The following is a 14,694-nucleotide window of genomic DNA, read 5'->3' on the forward strand; positions in this document are numbered from 1 at the left end:
GTTCGTTCAAGTTGGCTTTGTTGATGGCATTCTTTGCTTTTGCATATGTTCTCTAATATACTCTGTTTCTCTCTTAAATACATGTTAAATTATTGTTTTTAATTTTTGAGTGAACCCAAATCCTATTTGTGAATTTTGGGTGAAAAAGACATTGTGAACTTTGGGTTAAACATCAGAGTATTCTTCACCCACCCAAATTTTCCTTTTTCTGTTATAATCCAAACCCTTTTCTCCCCATAGAGGATAAAGACCAGTGAACCACTTGATAACAAATGTACAAACAAGAAATAATGAGCTTGTTATCTATGGCAAAACTGTTGAGTGCAAGTTCTTAATTATATGGCATGGCTAGGAGGAGAATTTAGTATTTTATTTTTGTAGAGAAGTTATGGATATGCTAAAAATGAAGTTAGAATTCTAGGAAATTGATAGTGACGTTTTTTACAAGCTGTCAGTACATTAAGAAGGCTGATGGGAATATACAACCCGTCAGCCATTCTCATTAGGACGCCTCCTTTTGACGTAATAAGCCACACCCCTTACGTGACGACGTTAGGCTAAAGTATCAAGCTAACGAGTCAAGGCTGACGACCTTGATTGTGAAGTTCCTTAGCTGACGTTCTTTTTGGAGACGTACATAGGCTGACGACAGTGTAGGAGGCACACGTGGGCTGACGACCTTGGCAGGTAAAAGCTGAAGAAGTAATCCAACCTTCATTCTTAGCCTATCTTGACTTCTACATACGTGAATATAAGGAAAGTTCTTGCGCTACACGTTCGACCTTGGTCAAGAGGATTCCTATAAGGAAAGGGCTCTATACAATAGGCAAAGATCCACGAATTACTCTTCTAAAAGGAAAGTACTTCTTCATCAGGGCGTTTATTTCGGCTCCATACCACTATATATACCTCAAAACCCTCATGACCCAAAGGTACGCACAATTATCTCAACTCTGGCACTCTAGGGTTGATTAAAAGACTCTAACTTGATCGTCGGAGAGTTTTTGGTCGGCACTACACCGGTGCTCTCTGTTCGATCATCTATTTCCTCTTCGCAGGTGTTGTTTCGATCTGGAGAGTGCTCGCAGCTTACTGGTGATTTCTTCGGCATCATCAGTTGGCACCGTCTGTGGGAACGACATTTTCGAGTATTTCAGCCTTGCTCTATTCCTGAGACAAAAAGTTGCATGGTACTCACTTGATCGATGGCAACAAACAACAACCAAGGCGACGAACCGCACGCCACAGGTCTAGAGAGGCAGGTCCAAACGCTTGCAGCGATGGTTGAGCACCTCACCAAGCAGAATCATGATTTGGAGGAACAGTTGCGACAAAGGACTGCACACCCGAGTGCACCAGAGGAAGACCAGGAAGGTGCTAGTCCAGAAGGAAGGAACGCGGAAGGACTTGAGGGCAACAACGCTCCGACTAGACCGGAGCGACAAGAAACCAACCGACCATCCGTCTCGGACACCTTGCCGACCCACATCGCTGCTGAGATGCAGGAGATGAGGGAACATATGGACGTAATGATGAACGCCCTTAGAGGACGAGTATCCAGCGACTTGGACGACCTAGTCCACAGGACGGATTCGCCTTTCACAGCGCTCGTGAATTCATGCCCTCTTCCTCCAAAGTTTCGCATGCCACACGTAGAGAATTACGACGGATCCAAGGACTCATTGGACCACTTGGAATCCTTCAGAACCCTAATGCATCTTCAGGGTGTATCGGACGAAATCATGTGCAGGGCTTTTCTCACCACTTTGAAAGGGCCTGCGAGGGATTGGTACAGTAGGCTGACGCCTAATTCCATCGGCACTTTTAAGGAACTAGGCGCACAGTTCGTATCACACTTTATTGGAAGTCACCGACACAAGAGGTCTACTGCGTGTATACTGAGTATTAAGCAACGAGAAGACGAGACATTAAGGTCATATATAGCCCGCTTTAACAAAGAAGCCCTCTCGATAGACGAGGCAGATGACAAGATACTTGTGGCAGCATTCACGAATGGGCTACGAAAGGGTAAGTTCTTGTTCTCTCTATGCAAGAATGACCCGAAGACTATGTCCGATGTATTTTACAGGGCGACGAAGTACATGAATGAGGAGGATGCCTTGCTAGCCAGAGAGGACAAGCCCAGAAAAAGGGAAAGACAGGAAGATGCACAACCAGACAGAAGACAAAAAAGGGCGAGAACCAGAGAGCGACGAGATGAGCGACGAGATGATCGACGACCCAAGCCGCCTACAGGAAGATTCACGAACTTCACTCCCCTAAATGTGCCCATCAACCAGGTGCTAATGCAGATTAAAGATGAGGAAACTTTGGCCTTTCCTGGCAAACTAAAGGGAGATCCCAACAGGAGACTAAGGGACAAATACTGCCGTTTTCATCAAGATCATGGCCATGACACCGCTGATTGCTACGACTTGAAATAGCAAATAGAAGCTCTTATTAGGCGAGGAAGGCTGCAGAGGTTCGTCAACAAGGAGAGGGCGGACCCGTCACAAAATCAAGCCCCTCGGCGAGACAATGATCGCCCCAGGCAACCTGTAGGAGATATAAGGATGATTGTAGGAGGCACCATGATCGTCGGGTCTTCCAAGAAAGCCTGAAAGACATACATCAGAACGGTTCAGAACGTCCAGATGACAAGTCCTGCACTTGAAAGGTCACGGATCGACAATCCCCCAATTGAATTTTCGGAAGGGGACGCTAGGCGCCTTCATCATCCCCACGACGACGATTTGGTTGTCACCATACGGGCAGGAGACTATAACATACACCGAGTTCTCGTAGACAACGGTAGTTCAGCAGACATCCTTTACTATCCCGCTTTCCAACAGATGGGAATTGAAAAGGAACGACTAGTTCCGGCTAACGCCCCACTCGTTGGCTTTGGAGGGGCGAGGGTACATCCACTTGGCGTTGTCACTTTGGCGGTAACCATTGGAGACTACCCACAGCAGGTCACCCGGAATGTAACAGTCCTGGTAGTCGATTGCTCGTCGACTTACAATGCCATCATAGGACGTCCAACCCTCAACTCATGGAAAGCCGTAACCTCGACATACCATTTGATGATAAAATTCCCTACTGATCATGGAATTGGAGAGTTGAGAGGAAATCAGGTATCCGCACGCGAATGTTACGTGACCATGATGGAGATGGACAGTCACATTCAGGCCATGAACATAGAGGAACATCGGGTGGCGACAGAGCCCGTCGAGAGACTCGAAGACGTACCTCTCGACGAAGCCCACCCGGAGTGAACGACCAAAATCGGCACCCTGGCCGACTCGGCGATACGCCAAAAACTCGCGACCTTCTTGAAAGAAAACAAAGACGTATTCGCATGGAGCCACGAAGACATGCCAGGAATTGACCCGTCAGTCATGGTGCACAGGTTGAACGTGTCGCCATTTTTCCCGCCCGTCCGACAGAAGAAAAGAACCTTTGCCCAAGAAAGAGATCAAGCAATAGCAGAAGAAGTCCGCAAACAGCAAGAGGTGAGATTTATCAGGGAAGTGTATTACCCCGATTGGTTGGCAAACGTCGTGATGGTCAAAAAGAACAACGGGAAATGGAGGATGTGCGTCGACTTCACGGACTTAAACAAAGCATGCCCCAAAGATAGCTACCCCCTCCCGCGGGTCGACATCCTGGTGGATTCTACGGCCAAACATCAACTGCTGAGCTTCATGGATGCATTTTTCGGGTATAACCAAATCCGAATGGATGAAGCTGATCAAGAGAAGACTTCGTTCGTAACGAGCCAAGGCCTCTTTTGCTACAAGGTCATGCCCTTCGGCCTGAAAAACGCTGGCGCAACCTATCAGAGGCTCATGAACAAGATGTTTGCACGACAGATTGGAAGAAACATCCAAGTATATGTCGACGACATGCTGGTCAAAAGTCAAAGGGAAGAAGCTCATCTGGAGGATCTTAAGGAAACATTTGATACTCTTCGCTCCTACAACATGAAGCTCAATCCAAGCAAGTGTGCCTTTGGAGTAACGGCGGGAAAGTTCTTAGGGTACATCGTATCCCAAAGAGGGATCGAGGCCAACCCGGACAAGATTCAGGCCATTATGGGGATGGCCCCTCCTAAAAATATGAAGGAAGTACAAAGCCTTAATGGCAGGGTCGCCGCGCTTAGTAGATTTGTGTCGAAGGCGGCAGATAGATGTCTACCTTTTTTCTAAACATTGAAAAAATCCTTTGAATGGGCAGCCGAATGTCAACAAGCGTTCGAAGATCTGAAGGTCTACCTCTCTTCGCCGCCGTTGCTAAGCCCCTCACAACCAAGAGAAGAACTGTTTCTTTATCTAGCCGTTTCCCCGGCAGCTGTCAGTGCGGCCTTAATCAGAGAAGACGACAAGGTTCAACGACCCGTGTACTACGTGAGCAAGGCGTTGCATGGTGCAGAAGAGAGATATCCCCTATGGAAAAACTTGCCTTCGCTTTGGTTACAGCGGCCCGTAAACTCAAGCCATATTTCCAAGCCCATACGATAGTCGTCCTAACTGACAAACCTTTGCGACGAGCAATGGGCAGCCCTGCGGCTGCCGGACGAATGGCATTGTGGTCGATAGAACTAAGCGAATTTGACATACAATATCGCCCCCGCATTGCCATCAAGGGACAAGCGGTTGCCGACTTCATTGCGAAGTTCACCAGCGCGGAAGGCGAAGAGGAAAAGAATCCCCAATAGAGCATTTTCACTGACGGGTCGTCCAACAAGAAGGCTGGAGGGGTAGGGGTCGTACTTAAATCTCCGGAAGGCGATGAGCTCAAATGTATGATTCGCCTCGATTTTTCTACAACTAACAATGAAGCTGAGTACGAAGCCCTGATAGCAGGTTTAGACCTTGCCCAAGTTGTAGGGGGCCGTGAACGTAGTTGTTCACTGCGACTCCCAGGTCGTCACAAGCCAGGTAAATGGCGAGTACGAGTGCAAGGGTGAAAGAATGAAGAAGTACTGGGAGCAAGCGAAAAAGAGAATAGATGGGCTACAAGCCAAAATAGTCCAAATTCCAAGAGGAGAAAACGAACATGCCGACCGTCTTTCCAAAGCCGCATCTGCGGAGCCTATGATCACCATTGACAAGGTACTTTCTTTTACTCAGCCCTCATCGTTAATAGACATTGTCAACATACAGGAAATTGGTTCCGAAAACAATTGGACCACCCCCTGATCTCCTACTTAAAAGATGGCACGCTACTTGAGGGGAAAGAGGCCACAAGGAAGCTGAAGGTCCGGTCAGCACAGTTTGTCTTGATAAAGGACGTCCTTTACAAGAGGGGCTTTTCTCGACCGTACTTAAGATGTGTAGACCCCGAAGAAGCAAGCTATGTTATGAAAGAAGTACACGAGGGGATATGCGGCAACCACTCTGGATCACGGTCATTGGTACATAAGTTGATTGGGGTCGGATAGTACTAGTCGACAATGCAAAATGACGCCCAGGTTTATGTGAGAGCTTGCGACAAGTGTCAAAAGTTCAGCAACATCATTCGGCAACCGGCGGAAGAATTGACCCCCATAACCGCCCCATGGCCATTCGCCCAATGGGGGTTGGATATCATGGGACCATTCCCAATGGCAGCAAGGCAGCTGAAGTTCCTCGTCGTCGGCATCGATTACTTCACCAAATGGGTTGAAGTTGAAGCCCTAGCCACAATCACTGAAAAGAATATAAGGAGTTTTGTATGGAGAAACATTGTTTGTAGGTACGGAATTCCAAGAGTCCTAATTTCTGACAACGGTAAACAATTTGACAACGACTCCTTCCGAGCCTTCTGTTCAGAGTTAGGAATCAAGAACCATTATTCCTCCCCAGCCCATCCTCAAGCAAACAGACAAGTGGAAGTCACCAACCGATCCTTGCTTCGAATCATCAAGACTCGGCTTGAGGGGGCAAAGGGCGTATGGCCTGAGATGCTACCCAGCGTGTTATGGGCATACAGAACGACAGTACGAACCCCTACAGGAGAAACCCCTTTCCAGCTGACATACGGAAGTGAAGCGGTCATTCCAGCCGAGATAGGACTCACGAGTTATAGGGTGGACAATCACGACGAGGGAAGAAATGATCAAGAACTTCGTTTACAACTCGATCTAATTGACGAGGTAAGGGCGATGGCTGAGCAGAGACTCGCACGATACCAGGATCTCGTGGCCAAGCACTACAACTCCCGAGTCAAGCACCGAGACTTCAAAGTCGGAGATCTTGTTTTAAGGAAAGTAATGGGCGCAGCCAGAGATCCCGCACAAGGAAAGCTCGGCCCAAACTGGGAAGGACCCTACAAGATTATGTCATGGCTAAGAAAGGGCACCTATCACCTAGAAACTCTTGACGGGCAGAAGCTACGACACCCATGGAACGCCGAGCATCTCAGAAAGTACTACCAGTAGAAGATAGCGAGCAGAACACTACTCCTCATATCTAGTTTATGTTCTTTAATTATTTGTCTTAGCTTATTCCTCTCTACAGTATATTTTAAGTCCAAAGGGCTGAAAGTTTATCTTTCCTTCTTGAACAAAATTTTACTTATGCATTCATCATAATAAGAGGAGGTTCATTCAGAAACGACTAGTAAGTTTTTTATGTCTTGAAGAAAACAGCAAATCCTCCACAACTAAGTCCAAAAATTGGACGACCTACAACTAAGTCCACAAGTTGGACGACCTACAACTAAGTCCACAAGTTGGACGACCTTATGGCCAAGTCCACAAAGTGGACGGCCTACTTCTAAGTCCACAAAGTGGACGACCTACTTCTAAATCCATAAAGTGGACGACCTACTGATAAGTCCACAAAGTGGACAACCCTATGGCCAAGTCCACAAAGTGGACGACCTACTTCTAAGTCCACAAAGTGGATGGCCCTATGGTCAAATCCACAAAGTAGATGACCTACTTCTAAGCCCACAAAGTGGACGGCCCCATGAATAAAGTCCACAAAGTGGATGATCCCGTGGCTAAGTCCACAAAGTGGACGACCCCATGCCTAAATCCACAAAGTGGACGGACCTACACCTAAAATCCGAAAGGTGGACAACCCTGTTTCTTAGCCAACAGAGGTGAACAACCTCCTTGCTAAATAGAGGGCCTTATTACCAAATGCATAAAAGGTACAAGCGCAACAAGATTTATTCCCTTTGATTGAACCCGTCGCCTTGCCATGATGCAACTAAGTGACGGTGTTATATTCAAAGTGACGGATAAACCGAAATCATCTTAAAATAAGTTGACTAAACCGACGGTATTGTTCATAAAAATAATGGGCGTATGGCAAAATAGATACATCCAGCTAAATCAACTAAAGAGCTGACGCCGTTAGGAAATTGACAGGCATACAACTAAGTTTTATTCAACGACATCACCCATGAAACTGACGGAATGATAAAAACGACCCGAAGTTTTAATAGAAAAGAAGCTGACGCCATCACCAGTTCAACAAAAATTGAATTGAAAAATTGAGAAAAAACCTCGTCACCCATGAGCTGACGAGCACGTCACGAGCATGTGATTTTAATTTGGAATATGTATAACAAAAAAGAGAGAAAACACATACTTGAAGTATAAAGTGACATATTAAGATTAACACAAGCAATGTCTTTACAAAAGCCCAGAAAAACGGGCGTCAAGTACTACAGTTCGTCTACACTTTTCCTTAAAAAAAAAGAAAAAGAAAAGAAGAGAAAACTTTTTAAGATCATGAAATGAGGGGGCCTCAAGGCCTTCCATCGTCTTCGGCAGTAAAAGGCCAGGCGCAGGAGATAGAAGGGCTGACGGCATTTGGATCGTCATTGTGAGGGTTTGCTGAAGTAAGAGTGACGGACTGATCCGCGGCTGGCTGAGCTAGAACGACGCTGTTGTCCCTCTGACTATTGTCGTCAGCTCCCTCATTGACGACGTCGCCTGCAGGGGTTGACGGGATGGACTCATCCATAGAAATCCTTGACAAATTCAAGTCAGGATAGACGGATTTTACTTGCTTCAAGTAGTCCTCGAACTCGTCACCGTAGTAGGCAGCACAAGCGTCTATGAAGGATGACGAATCCTTAAACTCCGTCACAACATCGTTCCTAGCCGTCTCCACTTGGACTAGAATGGACCTCAGCTCCTTTTTTGCCGTCAACTTGGCCTCCTCTTCTAGCTCCCGTTGGCGGGTTTCCTCTGTCAGCTTCTCCTTAAGATCCTTCAGCTCTGCACCCAAGATGCGGTTCGCATCCTTGTACTGCGCTTGACCGTCAGCTAGGTACTTGACGCGCTCGTGCAGACGGGTGATCACCCCTTCCTTGGCAGAGCACCTGTCTGACGGAGCCTTCATGCGAACCATAGCCTACACAAAAAAAAGGGAACAACACAACGTCAGGGTATAAAGATTGGTCGAGCACCAAGGTAGAGAGCGAGGCTTACCCTAGTAAGGTCAAAAAGGCCTGACGCCCTTATCTCGTCGGTAGCCTGCTCAGCACAAGGGTCCATTTCTTCATCTTTCAAGATGGACTCCGTCACCTCTACGACATAGTCTTTATGGGTCAGTAGGCGGCGTACAGATCCTTGGGAGATAGGGCCTGACGAGGTCATTGGCCCCTTACCTGCCCCGTGGACGGACCTGGGAGGTGACGGCCTTCGAGAAGACTTGTCTCCGGAAGTTGGGGCAACCTTCTTCCCTGGACGGTCTTCCCTGCCGTCAGGTTTCCTCTTGGCCACGGCCCTCCCGACGGGCTTTGGGGCAGACAGAGGGGTCGACTCACCCCCAGCCTTCTCTTGCTGTTTTTTCTTGGCCGCAGTGGCAGCTCGAACCCTTTGCTTAGCTGATTCCATTTCTGCAAAAAATAAAGGTTAGAAAGAGACAGCGTTAGGATAGAGACAAGAAGTCGAAGGATACTCACGACGACGGGAATAAGCGTTTAATTTGCAAGCTTCCTCCGTCGGTTCGGGGCCACCACAATATAAATTAAGAGTATCTAGGGTAATTAAATCCCGACACTTCCTCTCATCCAAAGGAATGGCCGTCACTCGACGAATAAAATCCTCTTGCTCCGCAGTAATACGTGGACGATTGTTAGCTGCAATGAAAGGTGACGAGTTAGGATATCAAATAGGTAGACGAAGCGAGAAGGTCGACGGGATTAACCTGAGTTTCTAACATGTGCCCATGTGTTATCAAAACCATTGGGCATTGACTCCCACTCCTCCTGATGGCATACCCAGTTTGTTCCTTCTACAAAGAAGTATCTGCCCTTCCACTTCCTATTGGAATCAGGCATATCTGACACTAATTTCAACTCCTTTTCCCTCACTGCAAAGTGATACACTCCTTTTGACGAGGAAATGTGTTGAGGATGATAACACCAAAAGAACTCGTCCAAGGTCAGCTGACGGTTTCCACCACTTAGACGACCCCACAAGATCTCGGCACCAATAAAGGTTTGCCAAGCGTTTGGGGCAATCTAGCTGACGGATATCCCAAGGAAATTAGCTAACTGACGATGCAACGCCGTCAGCGGTAGCCTTAGCCCGGCCGCGAACATGGCATCATACATGCCAACGTCCGCGGTTCGTCCCGAGTAACACCTCTCACCTTCCTCAGGAAGACGGATGGGAATGTCGTCTGGTATTTGGTAGCGGGACCGCAAACTCTTGAAAACATTCTCCGACATCGTTGGGAGAAACTTGTTGACGGACCACTCTGAGGGTAAGATGAAGGGACGATCATCACCAGAGGATCCCGAGGTACTCTCTAAGGTCTCCTCGTTGCCGTCACTCTCACCCCCGTCACTAATACTCGCCTTTTCATTAATCCCCTGGTCTTCATCGTCTACCCTTTCTTCGCCACCGTCACTACTCACCTCACTTCCTCTAGAACTCCCTACTTCCCCGTCAGAAGGAGTTGACGATTCTCTTTCTGACGACCAGGATAGGCCCTCCGCGGGCTCACGACCTGATTGGAAAACGTCGTCGTAACCCGCTTCGTCGCGGATCGACGATTGATCACTCGGCGTCTCCCTAGACATCTGACTACCTACAAACGACGGGTTTTTATTCTAAGATCCTAGGTAGACGACTTCACTAAAGGGCGTCACTAGAAAAAGTAAAAAGGTAAAGGAGAACTTACGAGTAGGAGGACGGTCTCAAGAAGCTGACGGCTGTACGATTGACGGCGTGATAAGATCGGCAGTGACGTATTCTTTCTCTCGAAATGAACAGGATGTAAAAAGTGGAAAAAAGGTAAATAATGAAGTATATATAGGAGAGAGGAGGCGCGAAAGACGAAGCGACACACCCATCCAGACACGGAGCCAATCAGTCTACGCCATGTGTTCCACCATTTAATGAAGATGGCGCGAATCACCATGCAAGAACCATTTCCCCAGTAACGACAACTCCATGACCCGTCACCCATAGCTGACGGGGTAATGGAGTGGGGGGCAGTTGATAGTGACGTTTTTTACAAGCTGTCAGTACATTAAGAAGGCTGACGGGAATATACAACCCGTCAGCCATTCTCATTAGGACGCCTCCTTTTGATGTTCGAAGCCACACCCCTTACGTGGCGACGTTAGGCTAAAGTAACAAGCTGACGAGTCAAGGCTGACGACCTTGATTGTGAAGTTCCTTAGCTGACGTTCTTTTTGGAGACGTACATAGGCTGACGATAGTGTAGGAGGCACACGTGGGCTGACGACCTTGGCAGGTAAAAGATGAAGAAGTAATCCAACATTCATTCTTAGCCTCTCTTGACTTCTACATACGTGAATATAAGGAAAGTTCTTGCGCGACACGTTCGACCTTAGTCAAGAGGATTCCTATAAAGAAAGGGCTCTATACAATAGGCAAAGATCCACGAATTACTCTTTTAAAAGGAAAGTACTTTTTCATCAGGGCGTTTATTTTCGCTCCATACCACTATATATACCTCAAAACCCTCATGACCCAAAGGTACGCACAATTATCTCAACTCTGGCACTCTAGGGTTGATTAAAAGACTCTAACTTGATCGTCGGAGGGTTTTTGGCCGGCACCACACCGGTGCTCTCTGTTCGATAATCTATTTCCTCTTCGCAGGTGTTGTTTCGATCTGGAGAGTGCTCGTAGCTTACTGGTGATTTCTTCGGCATCATCAGAAATATTTGTATTGATAGAAGAACGGAGTATAACTGCACAACTCTTTCTTTTTTTAGTTTTCATGTTCCTCAGCTTTCATTACACATAACATCTATTTATACATGTATTAAGTCAGCTAGAGTACTGCACAACTTCCTGCTAGAGTACTACACAACATACTTCTAGAGTTTGATGAAAATTACTCCTTGAATGACACCTAGCATTATAGGTGTCTATCTTCAATTTCATTTTGCTGACTCTTATTTCTTCACTTGCTAGATTGTTGACACCTAGTTGATACTTTGGGACCTACTTGATAATTACAAATTACAAATTACATTTTAACAAAAACAAGGTTTGATTGATGTGCTTGTTAGTTTGTTAGTACAGTCAGAAAACGTGTAAATGGGTCCGAGACTGAAGACTCCATGATGCATATATAGGCAAATATTTAAAGTTGTTTTTCTCACCCAAAAAAAAAAAAGTAGTTTGCTGGTCTTGTGAACAGTGCACATGACCCACTAAAAAAATGCGCCGCTCACTGAAGCTAAGTGTTTATAATAGTCTGCACTATGGGCAAGAAGCAAAACCAGTTTGGTTTCTTGACGGGACCTTGATTGGTCTTCAGTAAGACCCAAGAGTTTGGGTTTTTTGTCTCCATAATCTCCATGGCCAAGTGGGGGCATATGGGCCTATCTCGTTCACATGGTATACGTCCACTGCTCAGAGATGGATTCTAGGAGACTTTTAACATTCAATTTTCCTTCTATATTAGCAATTTGTTTCCTCTTTTTACTTTTAAGTAGGAAACCAAAAATTAAAAATAAAAATAAAAATTAGACTTTAAATATTCAAAAAGATCCTGTTTAAAAACACCTTCAACGTTGATTGACAAAACTTGATATAATGTCTTTATCGATTAAAAACCACTACTTCTCGGGTTCATCTATTGAAGTTCAGAACTAAACTACTATATTTTTTCCACAATGTCTCATCAACCACCCCAGACCATTGAATAGAATGAACAAGTAACAAAGACACTAGGCTTGAACAAATATTCTGAATCCCTTTAAGCAGTAACTAAGCTAGCTCTAAAGAAGTTCAAAACTGTGAACTCCCACAGCTAAAGAGAACAAATCTCATTGAAAGTAGAGTTTACCTCACTGTCTGGACAACGACATTGGATCCAAATCGGCAAAGAAGCAATCCCAAGCCAACCTGCATCAATCAAGGTTGAATAACCCACTTAGCCTATAGCATTGACAATATAGCAAGAAGAAACAATACTAGGAAGACAAAGCGTTAGAATAATTGTCCAAAGATGAGAATTACATTTTTCCTTTTCTAACCCAAAAAAAAAAAAATCTATTAATTAAAACTCTGGAGACAAATGATAATTTATGATATACAATATAAAAAAAGAAAGAAAAAGAAAAGTAGATGTTGAGTTTATATCTTGTCTCCACTCCATCTCATTTTATTTATTTTATAAATATGATAAGATTTGATATCTATGACTCCCCACAATGATGATTACTATTTATCATACAAATACCCAAAAAGTTTTATTTATTTATTTTAATATAAGTCATTGATTACTATTTACCGTACTGCACCAATATATATATATATATATATATATATATATATATATATATATATATATATATATATATATATTTTAATGTAAACTAATTAGCTCAAGTGATGAAGTCCCTACTCTACCTCCCATAAGATACTAAAATTCCATGTGTTAAGCCGAGGACAATTTACCAAAGCTCATTACCATCAAACCATGCACCATCAGATTATAATTTCTTGAAATTAAACTAATAATACCTCTAAGTCAAACTAGATGGTACTAATAAAGATGAAGTTAGAGAGAGAAAGATTGAGATAAATAGGTTGCGAGAGAGTGAAATATTGGGGGTGTTTGGATATGAGGGAAGTCTTTGGGCCTTGTGGTTTTGTCTCTGAGCAGAACAGAGCTTCTGCCGGGATTTGAAACCTGGATTCTTTATTACCAAAGAATTGCCAATGTGCTACAGCGGACCAGCTGATATATTCTCATATATTTTTATTCTTATATGTTTATTGAATAAAACTAATTATTACTCATAAACTAGGGAATTAGTTTAGCTCAATGTCAATTAAAGGTTCTTTTAGAACATTATCATGATTCAACTGACCACCAGGATAATAATTAACCTAAGCATGTCTCCAATCTTACTCTTATTCAAAACCCTATCCTAACATTTTCTACTTCCAAGAATTTTTTGCCCAAGAGTATCATAATTCAAACCTATCCTGTATGATACATACAATTATTTATTTAAAATATTATTAGAAAAAGAATGTTATAATCAGAATTTGAATTGATTTCAAAAGTAGGGGTGGCTGCTATGAGCTCTGCTCTAGCATGAGCCTTTTTCTATCTTGTCAAAGGGTTGTCCTACTCCTACCTCACTTGTGGGTATTTCTCGGACCTTTGTGGAGGTTTTTGCAATCCCTTGCGTGGATCTTAAGCCAGCCTTGTGGGGGGGGGTGTTCTGTCCAGATCTTGGACCGGTCTGGATTCAAGCTCCTTACAACAAAATGTTTGGGTCTAAAGGTTGGAGTTTTAGCACCGGATGGGTACCTCCTCATGGCCACCGAGCATCCATGTTTTCAAAGCAGGGTGAGCTCTCTCTTTTGGATTTGGTTTTCTCCAAGTGTCTTTGGCTTTGGGGTGGATTACTGGAGAGCTTTGGTTTTTTGTTTCCCAATTTTTATTGATGATTTTTCTGAGTTTGATGTAGTTTTGATATACTGATAATTGTAAATTTTCATTGAGAGTTTAGGGGCGTTTGGTAGAGTAGTTTAAGATGAGATTTTTGTAGTTTTTTGTAATTTTTTGAAATATATGTAGGTGAAAATGTGTGTAATGTTGTTTAAAATGTAAAAATGTAAGTTTGAGATGAGAAAACAAACGGCCTTTACTCTCTTACACCATATTTATTGTTTTTTTTTTTTTTTTGTCGTATGTTGATTTTAGCAATAAAATTTCTGTTGTGTATCTCAACAAAAATAAATAAATAAATCTATGACAGGATTCCTTGTTAGCCTAAAAAACATTTCATGTTGGCAAAGTAGCATAAAAATGTATTCAATTTAAAATCTCCAATTATATCAAAATGCAGTTAAAGCAATCAAATTGGACAATGGTGTACCAAACATTTCTACACTACTACATCAACCTTTGAAAAAGTACTTAAGATTTAGATACCCACTATTAACCACTTGAAACTTATTCAGCCAAAAAAAAAAAAAAAAAAAAACCACTTGAAACTTGAAGACACCCAAGAGGAATATTTTGATAAATGCTTTGCGTAGACGTCTTTCAGTCTTCACTAACACCCATTTACCAAAGTTGACGTGATAATTACTTACGATGGTACATCAAGTATCATGCTCGTATACATTAACTTATGTGATCTTAAATCTGCAAATTCTATCATCTATGAGCTGTAACATGAAAAAGAGAAGGAAAAAAACAACTTAGAAATACAAATTTCCCATCATGGATATTA

This window comes from Castanea sativa, chromosome 7 (genome assembly GCF_040712315.1).
Source record: "Castanea sativa cultivar Marrone di Chiusa Pesio chromosome 7, ASM4071231v1".
Classification (NCBI taxonomy): domain Eukaryota; kingdom Viridiplantae; phylum Streptophyta; class Magnoliopsida; order Fagales; family Fagaceae; genus Castanea; species Castanea sativa.